Source organism: Mustela erminea, chromosome 13 (assembly GCF_009829155.1).
Source record: "Mustela erminea isolate mMusErm1 chromosome 13, mMusErm1.Pri, whole genome shotgun sequence".
Taxonomy (NCBI): domain Eukaryota; kingdom Metazoa; phylum Chordata; class Mammalia; order Carnivora; family Mustelidae; genus Mustela; species Mustela erminea.
The window spans coordinates 17,739,425-17,752,759 of record NC_045626.1 but is presented as its reverse complement, the minus strand read 5'-3'; the positions used below and the strand labels follow the sequence as shown (position 1 = coordinate 17,752,759).

Below are 13,335 nucleotides of genomic sequence, written 5' to 3'. Positions count from 1 at the left end.
GAATCAAGCCCCTCCCTGCTCAGCGGAGAGCCTGCTTCTCTCTCCTCTGCTGCCTGGCATTCTGCTTACTTGTGCTCTCTATCTCTCTGTCAAATAAATAAAATCTTTAAAAAAAAATAAAAAGTAATGTAGGATGAGTACTGGGTATTATATAAGATTAATGAATCACAGGGGCGCCTGGGTGGCTCAGTGGGTTAAGCCGCTGCCTTCGGCTCAGGTCATGATCTCAGGGTCCTGGGATCGAGTCCCATATCGGGCTCTCTGCTCAGCAGGGAGCCTGCTTCCCTCTCTCTCTCTCTGGCTGCCTCTCCATCTACTTGTGATTTCTCTCTGTCAAATTAATAAATAAAATCTTTAAAAAAAAAAAAAAAAAAAAAGATTAATGAATCACAGACCTGTGTCCCTGAAACAAATAATACATTATATGTAAACTAATTGAATTTAAATTAAAAAATAATAATTAAATTAAATTAAATCAATAAAATAAAATAAAGTCCATTTCTTAGAGACAATTAAAAAAAAAGAATGTAGGAAACAAACAAAAACTAAGGGGGTTTATCTCATCTAGGTGAGTCCTACAAGAAAGGCTAAAGAGAGTTCTTCAAGATGAATAAAAAGATACTAATCAATGAAATGACAGCATATGAAAACAAAAATCTCACTGCTAATGGTAAATATAAAGACAAAGAGAATATTCTAAGACTACAGTAGTAGCAAATAAATTACTTTTAACACTGGTCATATAAATCAAAAGGTAAATGTAGTAAAAATAACTATAACCACAGAAATTTGTCAATTCAACACAATACAGAAAGAAGTAAAATCTGATAGTGATTATATAAAGTGTAAATGCGGGGGTAAACTGAAGAGTTTTTGTATGCAATTGAAGTTGCTATCTGCTTAAAACAGACTGCTTTAACTATAAAATGGTCAATATGAACCCCATGGTAACCAACAAAAAATGTACATTATATACATAAAAGATAAAGAAGAAGGAATCAAGGCATATCACCGAAAAATTATCAAACCATAAAGAAAGACAAGACAAAAGGAAAACTACAAAACAACTAATAAAAGAGCAATACTAAGTCCTTACCTATCAATAACTACCTTAAATGTAAATGGACTAAACTCAGCAATCAAAAGACATAAAGCAGCTGAATAGGTAAAATAGATAAGACCCAACTATATGCTGTCTACAGATGACTCACTTTAGACTGAAGAACATATATAGGCTGAAAATGAAAGAGTGGAGAAAGATATTCCATGCAAACTGAAATGAAAAGAGAGCAGGGTGTTTATACTTATATCAGATGAAATAGACTTTAAGTAAAAAACTGCCACAAGAGACAAAAGCCTTATGTAAGATAAAAGGGTGAATACAACAGGAAGGCTATTACATAATACTATAAAAACAATTAAATAATGATAAAAGGATCAATTCAATAGGCAGATATAATAATTATAAATATATATATACATATATATATGTGTGTATACACACACACATCAAACTACCTAAATATAAACATATAAAGGAAACACTGGCAGATCTAGACAGAGAAATGCACATTACAGTAATAGGAGACTTCTATACTCACTCTCTAAAATAGATAGACCATCCAGACTGAAAACTAATGAAGAAACAATAGAACTGAACAACACTGGATATCAAATGGGCCTAACAGACATATAAAGAACATTCCACCTCACAGCAACAGAACATTCATTCAAGTGCATATGGAACATTCTCCAGGATAGATCACATGCTAGGTCATAAAATAAATCTTAACAAATTTAAGAAAATGGAGCAAATTCAAGGTATCTTTTCCAATTACTATGGATTGAAACTAGATATCAACAAAAGAAAGAACATAGGAAAATTCACAAACACATGGAAATTACACAACACACTCAAATAACTACTGGGCCTAAGAAGAAATTAAAAAAGAAATTGGAAAACAGCTCAAAATATCTCAGCTAAAATGAAAATATAACATACCAAAACTTATAAGATGCAACAAAAGCAGTACTAAGAGGGATGTTCACAGCAATAAACACCTAAATTAACAAAGAAGAAAGATTTCAAATAAACAACCTATGTTTACAACTCAAGGAACCAGAAAAAGAACAAACAAAGCCACCAAATTAGCAGAAAGAAGGAAATAATAAATAGTACCGCAGAAATAAATGAAATGGAAAATAGAAAAACATTTTTAAAAATTGATGAGAGGCACCTGGATGCTTCAGTCAGTCAAGCATCTGCCTTCAACTCAGGTCATGATCCCAGGGTCCTGGGATTGAGCCCCGCTAGGGGCTCCCTGCTCAACTATTTCTCCCTCTGCCACTCCTCCTGTTCATGATTTCTCTCTCTCTCTTCTTCTCTCTCTCAAATAAATAAGAATCTTATAAATAAATAGATAGATACATAAATAAATAAAATTGATGAAACTGAGAGTTGACTTTTTGAAAAGAAAAAATCAGCAAAACCTCAGTTAGACTAAAAAAAAAACCACATACACACACAGGAAGAGGGGAGTCTGAGTGGCTCAGTCTGTTAAGCATCTCCCTTCGGCTCAGGTCATGATCCCAGGGTCCTGAGATTGAGTCCCACATATCAGGCTCCTTGCTCAGTGGGGAGTCTGCTTCTCCTTCTCCCTTTGCTGCTCTCCCCCTTCTTGTGCTCTCTCTCTCTTAAATAAGTAAATAAAATCTTTTTTAAAAGAGAGAGAGAAAGAGGAAGAGAAGACTCAAAATCAGAAACAGACGAGGAGACATTGTAACTGATCCCACGGAAATAAAAAGGTCATAAGATACTATTATGAACAAGTATATGCCAACAAATTGGACAATCTAGAGGAAATGGAGAAATTCCTAACTACATACAACCTACCAAGACTGAATAAAGGAAAAAATGTAAAGTCTAAACATACCAAAAACAAATAAAGAAATTTAAAAAGTAATAAAAAAAAAAAACCCTCCAACACAGAAAACCCCAATACCAGATGGTTTCATGGGTGCATTTTACCAAACATTTAAGGAATGTTTGGTAAAGAACCAATCCTTCTTAAAGTCTTCCAAAATTAGAAGAAACACTTTCAAATTCATTCTATGAAGACAGCTTTAAACTTACACCAAGGCTAAAAAAGATTATATGAGGAAAGAAAACTATACATCAATATTCCTGATAAATCAATGATGCAAATTTCTCAAGAAAATACTAGTAAACTGAATGCAAAAGCATATGAAAAGAATCATATATCGTGACCAAGTAGCATCCATCTCTGGTATTCAAGGATGGTTCAACACATGCAAATCAATCAATGTGATATACCACACTAATAGAACAAAGGTTAAAAATCACAGTCATTGCAATGGATGCAGAAAAAGCACTTGACAATATTCGACACCCTTTCATGATAAAAACTCCCACCAAATTATGAATAGAAGTAGCTTACCTCAATACAATAAAGTCCATTTACAAAAAGCTCATAGATAATATCATATTCAACAAGGAAAAGTTGAAATCTTTCCCTCTAAGATCCAGCGCAAGGCCAGAATTCCCAGTCTCACTTCTCCTATTCAATATAGTACCAGGAGTCTTAGCCAGAGGGACTAGGCAAGAAAAAGAAATAAAAGCCATCCAAATTAGAAAGGAAGAAGTAAAACTATCTGCCTGCAGACAACATGATCTTGTACATAGAAAACCCTAAAGACTCTACAAAAACTGTTAGATTAAGCAAATTCAGTAAAGTAACAAAATACAAAATCAACATACAAAAATTAGTTCTGTTTCTATACACTAACAACCTATCTGAAAAGGAAATTAAGAAAACGATTCCATTTGCAATAACACTGAAAAAAATAAAATACTTCGGAATAAGCTTAACAGAAGAGGTGAAAGTCTTGTACACTAAAAACTACAAAACAATAACAAGAGAAATTTTAAAAGTCACAGATAAGCAGAAGAACATTCCATGTTCAGGAAATGGAAGAACTGATATTGTTAAAATATCCATTCTTCCCAAAGTGATCTATAGATTCAACGGTTTCCATAATAATCTCAGTGGCATTTTTTTTTACTGTAATAGAACAAAGAATCCTAAAATTCATTCAGAACCACAAAAGACCCTGAATGGTCAAAGCAATTCTGAACAAGAACAACAAAGCTGGAGGTATCACACTCCCTGATTTCAAACCATTACAAAACTACATCTCTATATGATCTCTCTCAACTAGTCCCATAGCTTTACAAACCATTCATACACATACAACTCTCAAATATATAATTTTAGCCTCAATTTCTTACCTGAACTCCTGACTCATATCCAAATGCCAACCTAATATTTTCTCTGGAACACTGAACAGACATCTACACTTAACACATTCAAACACATGATCCTCCGTCTCAACTTGTTCCTCTCCCTGTCTTCCTCCAGGAGCTTCTAAGAAAAAGAAAGAAAACTTTCTAAGAACTCTCTAATAAATGGCATGATAATTTTAAATCAAGCCTCCAAGTTCTTTGATACCTCAATGCCCCCACCTCTTTGAATGTGGACCAGCCTGTGCATAATTCTAGCCATAGAATATGGGGGAAGTGACATTATTTGAGTTCTGAGGCTCAGTCATAAGAAGTCATGCAGTTTCTTCCTGGTTCTGGAATGTTCATCCTCGGGAAGATCTCCTTTTCAACCGTTATCCTGTAAAAAGCCCAAGCTGGTAACATTTTTAAAACACAACAGAAACCATTATTGATTTAGTCCACTAGTTTAGGAGTGGTTTGTAGTTAATAAAAAACTGGAACTGATAGCAAGCTGATTTCCTTCAATTAATCATACCAGAAATGATGAAGTCATCCTTGCTTCCTTTCTCTCACATTCCATATCCAATCCCTCAATAAATTCTGTCAAGTTTCTTTTCCAAATACGTCCAAAACAGGACCAATTTCATCACCTCATCTATAAAATAGATCTCATTTAGTCAAAATTCTTGGTTGAAAACAACAGAAACAGACTTGGACTAAAACTGCACACAAATTTAATGAAAGGATATCAGATGGCTCATAGACTAGAACAAAGGGTATGAGAACCAAATCCAGAAAATGGTCTAAAATCAATGAAGTTTAAGTACAAGGAGCCAGAGCCAAAGAACCAGCCTGGCTGATAAAGAGCTACTGTTGTACCAGCATCAACGGCATGAATTCTACGATGTCCCCATCCTTTCGTTCTTTGGTGTCTTCCCTCCAAAGAAGTGTAAGTAATTGGCTGAGCTTAGCTGATGCTCCTGAGTCCCAACTACTGCAGGATGATGAAGGGGAAAGTCGGCATTCTGGGTTTCATAGGAAGAGGTGGAGACCCATCTTCCATAAAAACTCATTTCACACCGCATTTTCCAAACAAAAGGTAGCTACAAATTCTGAGCAGCCAAATAAAAGTAAATGCCTATGAAAGGGTTAAGTAAGAAGATACATTTTGTATACAAACAACAGGTTCTCATATATATGAAAAATAAGTAGACTGGAGTTTCCTCAAAAAGTTTAAAATAGAGCTACCTACCCTACGACCCAGCAATCGCACTACTGGGTATTTACCCTAAAGATACAAATGTAGTGATTCAAAGGGGCACGTGCACCCCAGTGTTTGTAATGTGCACAATAGCCAAACTATGGAAAGAGCCTAGATGTCCATCAACAGATGAATGGGTAAAGAAAATTATATTTAAAAAAATATATATATATATAATACACACACATATATATATACACACACAATGTGTATATACATATATACATGTATATACACACACACGATGGAATACTATGCAGCCATCAAAAAATGAAATCTTGCCATTTGCAATGACATGAGTGGAACTAAAGGGTATTATCCTAAGCTAAATAAGTTAATCAGAGAAAAAAATTATCATATGCTCTCCCTCTGATATGTGGAATTTGAGAAACAAGACAGAGAATCACAGGAGAAGAGAGGAAAAAATGAAACGGGATGAAACCAGAGAGGGAGACAAACCATAAGAGACTCTTAATCAAAGGAAACAAACTAAGGGTTGCTGGAATGCAAGGGCTTGGGAGGGATGGGGTGGCATTGGGGAGGGTATGTGTTTTGGTGAGTGCTGATGAATCACAGACCTGTACGCCTGAAACAAATAATACATTCTATGTTAATTTAAAAATAAAACAATAAAAATAAATAAATTTTTTAAAGTGCTATATGACCAGTAATACTACTACTACTACTAAGTAGACTGGATTAAAGACTTAGATTCAAATCCTATTCTACCACTTACTAAATGTGTGATCCTAAGCAAGTCACTCAACTTCCTGAGCCTCCCATTTTTTTTCCATCTTTAAAATGAGAACAGTGATATCTGCCCTGCTTCTCTTACACATTGGTTTTGAGGATCAAATGAGTGTGTGAGCATGTTAAGGCTACTATCTTCATCTCATTCTTCTTTGTAACACTGTTGACGGGCTTAGGGTTTGGCTGGAGTAGGTGTTCCATAAATGTCTACAGAATGAGTAATCGCTATAGAAAAGATTTGCAAAATGAAAGCCATTAATTAGCTGATCCTACTGTATCCTCCACCTAGACCAGAAAAGCGTGATGTGTCACCCAGAGCCAGCCCAAAGTCATATCAAATGTGCTTTGAGAGCAGACCCTTGACACTGAAAATTTCTGCCACTGACCTCTTCATAAAATAAATATGGAAATGGCAGAGCAACTTGTTTCATTATATAGTATAAATTTGGCTTGTAGAGCAAATTCCTCCTGTGACAAGTTTTAGGGACCAGATAATAGTTATGGAGAATCATTCTAGCATGGAGGAGTAACGTAGCTTTTGTAGATTTCTGGCCAATGGATTCAAGTTACCCTGAGAAAACAAGACCTATCTGGTTGTAGGATAGCTAATAGTAACAATCCCTTAACCAAATCCTTTGAAGCTCAGATTTAAAATTGAAAATGCTTCATTTATTTGAAAGGTGTTCATGGTAAAAGTCGTATATTATAGAACCCCCAGCAGGGCCTGGGACAGCCCCCTGCAATCAAACACAATAATTATTTCTGCAGAAGTGTGTATGAATGTCCAGTCTAAGGGGAATAAACAGGGAAGTCTCACATCAGTTCAGTTAAGTTTATTTCAACATAAGATTCAAAAAAACTTGTGGTTTTCAGAGCTTTTTTAGGATTTTAAAAATGCAGATGAAAATAAAGTTGCATTTTTCATGAAAAAGGGAAATGGGTCCATAGTGCCTTGAGATAAAAAATACTGTGTACATGCAAAGTTCTTATAAGTTTGAATATTACTATTACTCTCTTTAAATCATCTATCTAAAATCACTTTCAAAATATTTTTTTTAGTATTCAATTCAGCAAATTCTGGAATTCAGCCAGAGAAATCATCTATTTCAAACTGCCACCTAATTCAGCTGATTCCTGTGAATAGATTCCTATCCAGACAGTCACTCAGCCCTGGCAAAATACTCCTATGGGTGAAGAATTCACTCCTTCATGTGGCAACTTGCTGCTCTTTTGGAAAACCTTAGGTATGAGAATCAAAGTCAGATCTTCTGTTACTTTTACCCCCTTCGTCCTAACTCTGCCCTGGGGAGCAGGAACAACTACTCTAGTTAGCCCCTCTGTCACGTGACAGCTAGGCAAATATTTGAAGTGGTGATCACATACCAAATCATCTGCCTCTTCTCTAGGCTAAACATTTGCTCTAACTCTTCCACGTAAAGTATAGTTTCCTCTTCCCTTACATCCTGAGAGCCCATACTAATCTCTAACTTATCAATGTGTATAATAAAATGAGGTAGCCAGAGCTACATAAATCTCAAGCCCAGAATGCAGGGAACCTGTTATCTTCCTTGTAAGCTATATATCATGTTCCTGAATGCAGCCTAAAATTACATTAGTTTTTGTGGGGTGTTTTTTTGTATGCAGCATGATTCTTTTGGATTGTTTTGCATTTATAGTATATTAATCTCTACATCTCACTTGATTTACATTTTTCGGTCTCAGTAAAGGGGTTTTACATCATGTTGGTTTTCATTCCAACATTTACATTTCACTTTGAACCTTGATTTCACCTTTCTGTATATTAGCTATGGCTTCTAGCTCTGTGTCACCTACAAATCTGATGAGCAGTCCTTAACCTCCAGTAAAGACTTTAATAAAAACATTGAACAAGATAGGATCAAGAGCCTTATGGCATGCCACTGGAGACTTCCCTCCTGGATGGCATCCTCAAGTGCTTACCATCTAAAATAGCCAATGAACTCCATACACAAATAATAATACCAAGCTCTGGTTGACAGGTATTGAATGAGCAGTAGGAAAAACAGATTCTATACAGAGAAGAAAACAACACAGCTCAGAACCATCACACCGAGCTCTACATTTTAGTAACTAAAATTTAAAAGGATATATCTCAGGGGCACCTGGGTGGCACAGTGGGTTGGGCATCTGCCTTTGGCACAGGTCATGATCTCAGGGTCCTGGGGCACAGCCCCCAAGGCTCCCTGCTCAGCGTGGAGTCTGCTTCTCCCTCTCCCTCTGCTCCTCCCAGCCTTGTGTGTGGGCTCATGCCTGCTCTCTCTCTCTCTCTTTTCTCTCTCAAATAAATTAAATCTTTAAAAAAAAAAAAAAAGGATGTATCTCATTCCTGAAAGTGCATATATCTGTATTAGAGTTGCAACATAACAGCCATTTCCTACTAATGATCTCACCCAGAAATTTTACAAACCCAGCATTAAAGGATGAGTAGGATTTTGAAATGTCACAAGGAATGGGGGAATTAGCAAAGGAAACAATCTTGCCCCATTATGGATCTACAACTCCTATAGATGTAACTCTTCCTGCTGCCAACTTGACTCTACCGACCCAACCCCAATGTGCAGAAATCAATATCTTAAGTATATATGTCTTTAAATGACTGGTTTCCCAAGGAATTACTCACTTTTAAAATCAGTCATACAGGGGAGGCCTGCCTAATTTAGTCCATGGTGCAGGCATGCAACTCTTGATCCTGGGGTTGGTGCAGGCATGCAACTCTTGATCCTGGAGTTGTGAGATCAAGTCCCACGTTGGGTGTAGAGATTACTCTAAGAAATAAAAAAGTAAAGGGGCACCTGGGTGGCTCAGTCTGCTAAACAGCTGACTCTTGATTTTGGTTCAGGTAATGATCTCAGGGCCGTGAGTTGGAGCCTAGGTGGGTCTCCGTGCTCAGTGGGGAATTGTCTTGAAGATTCTCTCCCTCTGTCCCTCTTCCCACTAGTCCCTTGCTCACTCTCTCTCTCTCTCTCCCTCTTTTTCTCTCTCTTTCTAAAATAAATAAATCTTTTAAGATTTTTTAAGTTAAAAAATAAAATAAAATAAAATGGATCACAGATCACACCTAAGGCTCACATACAAGGCAAGTGACCCTGGCTTAATATGGGTTCATGTGATTGACACCCAGTTTTTTTTTTTTTTCAGAATACCACAAACACAAAATATCCAGGGTTGCCTCTGTTTGCTTATATTGTGTAACAAACCTAATGTTAAACATGACCCTTGAAACTATTCCCACATCTTTCCAGTCAGGACATTTTGATGATATAGTAAATATCACCATCCTCTCACCTGGAAATAGGGTTTAAATAAGGATTTTGTCACATCAAGTAATTTTTTTTCACATAAAACTTTAAATTCTCTTCAAACGCAATACCTGTTCAAAAACTTGTAGTAAATATCCAAAAAAATGACATAACTCTGAAGCAATTCTAGACTCCCCAATTACTTTGAATCATGACAGTTTCTGTTCTCTCATCCTGCATTCTATTCCTTCTGCCTTTCTTGGGCTGAAAATTCATTAGAAATACAAACCAAAAACCCAGAATGTAATTCAAAACTGAAAGCAACAAGCCCATTCACTGAACTAGATCACGTGGAATTAGAAACAAAAGAAAATTCAGTTTGAAAATGAAAATCTTCAAAGCTTTTTGGAATATGAAGTTAATCGTTACAAATTTATCCCAACAGAAATAGCTTTTTAAGGGGCATCTGGGTGGCTCAGTCAGTTAAGTGTCTACCATGCGCACTCTCTCTCTTTTCTCCCTTTCAGGTAAATACAATCTTCAAAAAGAAAGAAAGAAAGAAAGAAGTAGCTTTTTAAGGCTATAAGCCCCATAACTATTTGGATTCGCATTTAGAATATCTAAAAGAAAGCCCTCGGAAAATTAACCCGATCATCATAAAGACCCTATTTTGATAAAAGGGGATCCCTATCAAATCAGACTTGAAGAGACCGTCTACAGAAAGGAGCTCAAAGTCACACAAGAGACAATAATCTGATTGGGACTGGAACGCAGGGCTCTTCCTCCAGATCCAGAGTTTGTTTCCACCACATCCTTGACCTTGAGACTGAGGGTAGAGGACTACACACAGCACTTCCTACATCAGTATTTTCTGACTTACCTTGACCAACATCAAACCATATCCAAAAGAAAACAGAAGAAAACAAATAAATAAATAAGTAAAAATAGAAGGAAGTTAAATCTATTACTTCGAGATGAGATCTGAATAGTTGGGTTTTTTTTTCTCCTTTATATAAGAAACATAAAGCTGTATGCAACTATAAGACGTTTTTAAAGTGTAAATATTTTAAATATTTTAATATTTAATACTAAATATTATAAGTATAAATATTTGAAAATATAAAATATTCCACTAAAGTAGAGGATTCATGAAAGCAGGGTCCACATCTAACTTGTTCGTTGCTCTATCCCCAGCATCTATGTGGTAACATATTTCTGGGTTCTTTCTGCTTGTTTTCTGGTTTTTGCTGCCCATGATCCAAATACCCTTCTTATTTTAAAGTAATTCCCTACAGTAGGCAGTATAGGTGGAATGAGTGACCCTCTTCTCGCCTTCTGGTAGTTACAACAGCCCCCAGATGGTTCTTGTGGAGGCAACATAAAAACACAGGGATAGCAAAGAAGTTACTCTTGGCAGCAGTGACAGAGACAACAGTGTCTGCTAGTCTCCCCTGGTCACTGCTTTCCAAACTACACTCCTACTGCTTCTGTGAGCTACCTGGTTTTTGCCATGAAAGTTCTTTTCTACTTCAGTTGGTTCAAGGCAGATTCTGCTTATAACCAAAACCTCTAATAGGCACATAGTAGGCATTCAGTAAATATTTCTAAAATGAACAAATAAATTAATAAAGCAATTAACCACCATCGTAATTTTCTGTATAACACTTACAGTTTTCAAGAACGCCCCAATATTCTGCATCTGGTTGCAACTGCATTTATGTTCCAATATTTAAGTTATGACATTTAACCGAGGCAAGTTTTTCTTAATTCAAGAATCAAATAAAAAAAAATTTTTTTTAACTAAACAAGGGTTAGACTTCATTTCTCAAAGTCTGCCATAATATCTCTTGGTGTCAGCTACCACTGTGAGTAATACCATTTAAGTAATAAGTAATTTGATTATGTAAAACCTCTAAAAGAGAAGTTTAAAATAAGAGCTAGGGAGAAAAATCAAGTGTGAATATTAAAAATGAAAAAAGTGAAATAATTTTATTCAAAAGAAATTAGATTTGGAAATAGATTCAAAAAAGTCTTTAAAAAGGCAACTGAAACTTCAGATATGAGCTGACATTGGGCAGGAGCACTGTGGGTGGAAACGGTTCGGGGACTTGGAAGGAACAGCATCTGCAAAGGCAAAAACTGTGTCCCTTCACAACACAAAAATCTTTGCTAATCAGATGGCTCTATTTAAGCTACTTGGTTTGTGAATTCTTAAAAATGTTTCCATTCACCCCCACCTCTACTCCACTGAAAGCTAAAATCAACCAGAACTCATCCCTTCCCCCACAAAATCCCCTGATTTCAAAGAAGGGGGAGGAGGGATTCATACAGAAAACTGCTTTCAAATTCAGTATCATAGTTTTCTAGCAGATGTATATGATTATTCAAAGGATTTTCAGAAATCTTTCACGCCTGGAATCAACCAAATGGAAAATTCTAAAGACTTTGCACATTTATACTTAGAAGCCATGTTTGAAACGTGGTGTATCAAAATGTGATGTTTCAGAATTGCCCTCAGAAATTCCACTCCCTTGTTACCAATTTCCGTTGATCAGGCAAAGTGCTATTAACATAGTGCATTGTATTCGGTTTATGTGAACACAAAGCCCCAAAACCAGGTCTCCCCTGGCTGATAGTTGGAAACCATTACAAAATCCATTAAACCATCTCAGTAAGCAAGAGAGGAAAGGCCATTTTGTGTTCAGTGACCTATACTCAGCCCCATGGATTATGAAGCAGGCAATGTAGTGCCTTTTTGACTCTATATCTGGTCTCCCGGGAGCCTGAGCTCAACTCTTTCCCGGATAAAGTCTGAAGAACACATTTCACCAAACAAAAGTGGATAGTAAACACTTCAAAGTAGTTTTAAGAAGAGAGAAAGAGAAAAATGAAACACTGGGGATAAGGGGTGTTAAACGTTTTATTACTTTTGCTTTACGTAGCCTATACATTCCCTGTATAATTTGTGATTCCTCTAAAACGTGGTATAAAAAGCAATTTCAAATGGTAAAGTAAACCACACGGCTTTAAGACGACCGAAGAGGAGAACATAAACTGTATAGACCAAACTGGCTTCCAGTGCTTTTCTGATCTAGATGGAGGGGGAGGGGAGCTCTTCCTACACTCTCTGAATACATCAAATCCTTCTACATTTTTGTGTCTACAGAACCATAATGGCTTCTTCAGCCTGTTCTCTCCGCACGGTTGCGTCGGCTCGCGGCTCCGAGCGCACCGACAATCCTTCTCAGGACCACATTCCCGACCCAGTTCCTGAGCAAAGCAGAGGGAAGCCGCCTGCCCTGCCCTCGGGGCTCCTGGCTCCGACCTCGAGGACACCTGAGACTTGTTGCTCGGGTGGCGGGAACTCACCATTATCGACCGAACGCGGGTCGCCCTGCGCACGGGGAGGACGGCCTGTGCCCGCACCCGCCGTCCCAGGCCGGGCGTCCCGCGCGCAGGGGACGCCGCGGCCCCGAGAGCCTCTGCGCCTCGCGGGATCGGGCCTGGAGCGGGGCGGCGGTCATACAAATCCCGCGCCCGGAGCGCGGGGACCGGAAGCGCCCGCGGTCCGCCCTTCCGCCTCCAGAACGCGGGCGCGGGGCCGGGGAGCCGCGCCAGGCCTGGGGCTCCCGCTGGCGTGGCCCGGCAGGCCTCGGGGGGAGCCTCTTTCCACCCCCGACCCGGTGCCTTCGCCTCCCTCGGTCTCCTCCCGAGGGGGCGAGAGCAGGCCGGAGGAGGGATCC

The 13,335-nt window shown here is 37.9% G+C and overlaps 1 long non-coding RNA gene across 2 annotated transcripts in view; it reads right to left on the bottom strand.

Annotated features, from left to right (window-relative positions):
• The window catches only part of LOC116572103, a 56,964-nt gene that overhangs the window by 38,203 nt on the left and 5,426 nt on the right, over window positions 1–13,335 (bottom strand). Inside the window, exons 3-4 of one of the 2 annotated variants that reach the window (XR_004278125.1) lie at window positions 4,310–4,445; window positions 3,459–3,615 (exon numbers count right to left, since the gene is read on the bottom strand). The exons of the other annotated variant lie outside the window; for it this stretch is intronic. This is a non-coding gene — a long non-coding RNA (uncharacterized LOC116572103). The remainder of the gene's footprint in view (window positions 1–3,458; window positions 3,616–4,309; window positions 4,446–13,335) is intronic. 2 annotated transcript variants of the gene reach the window in all.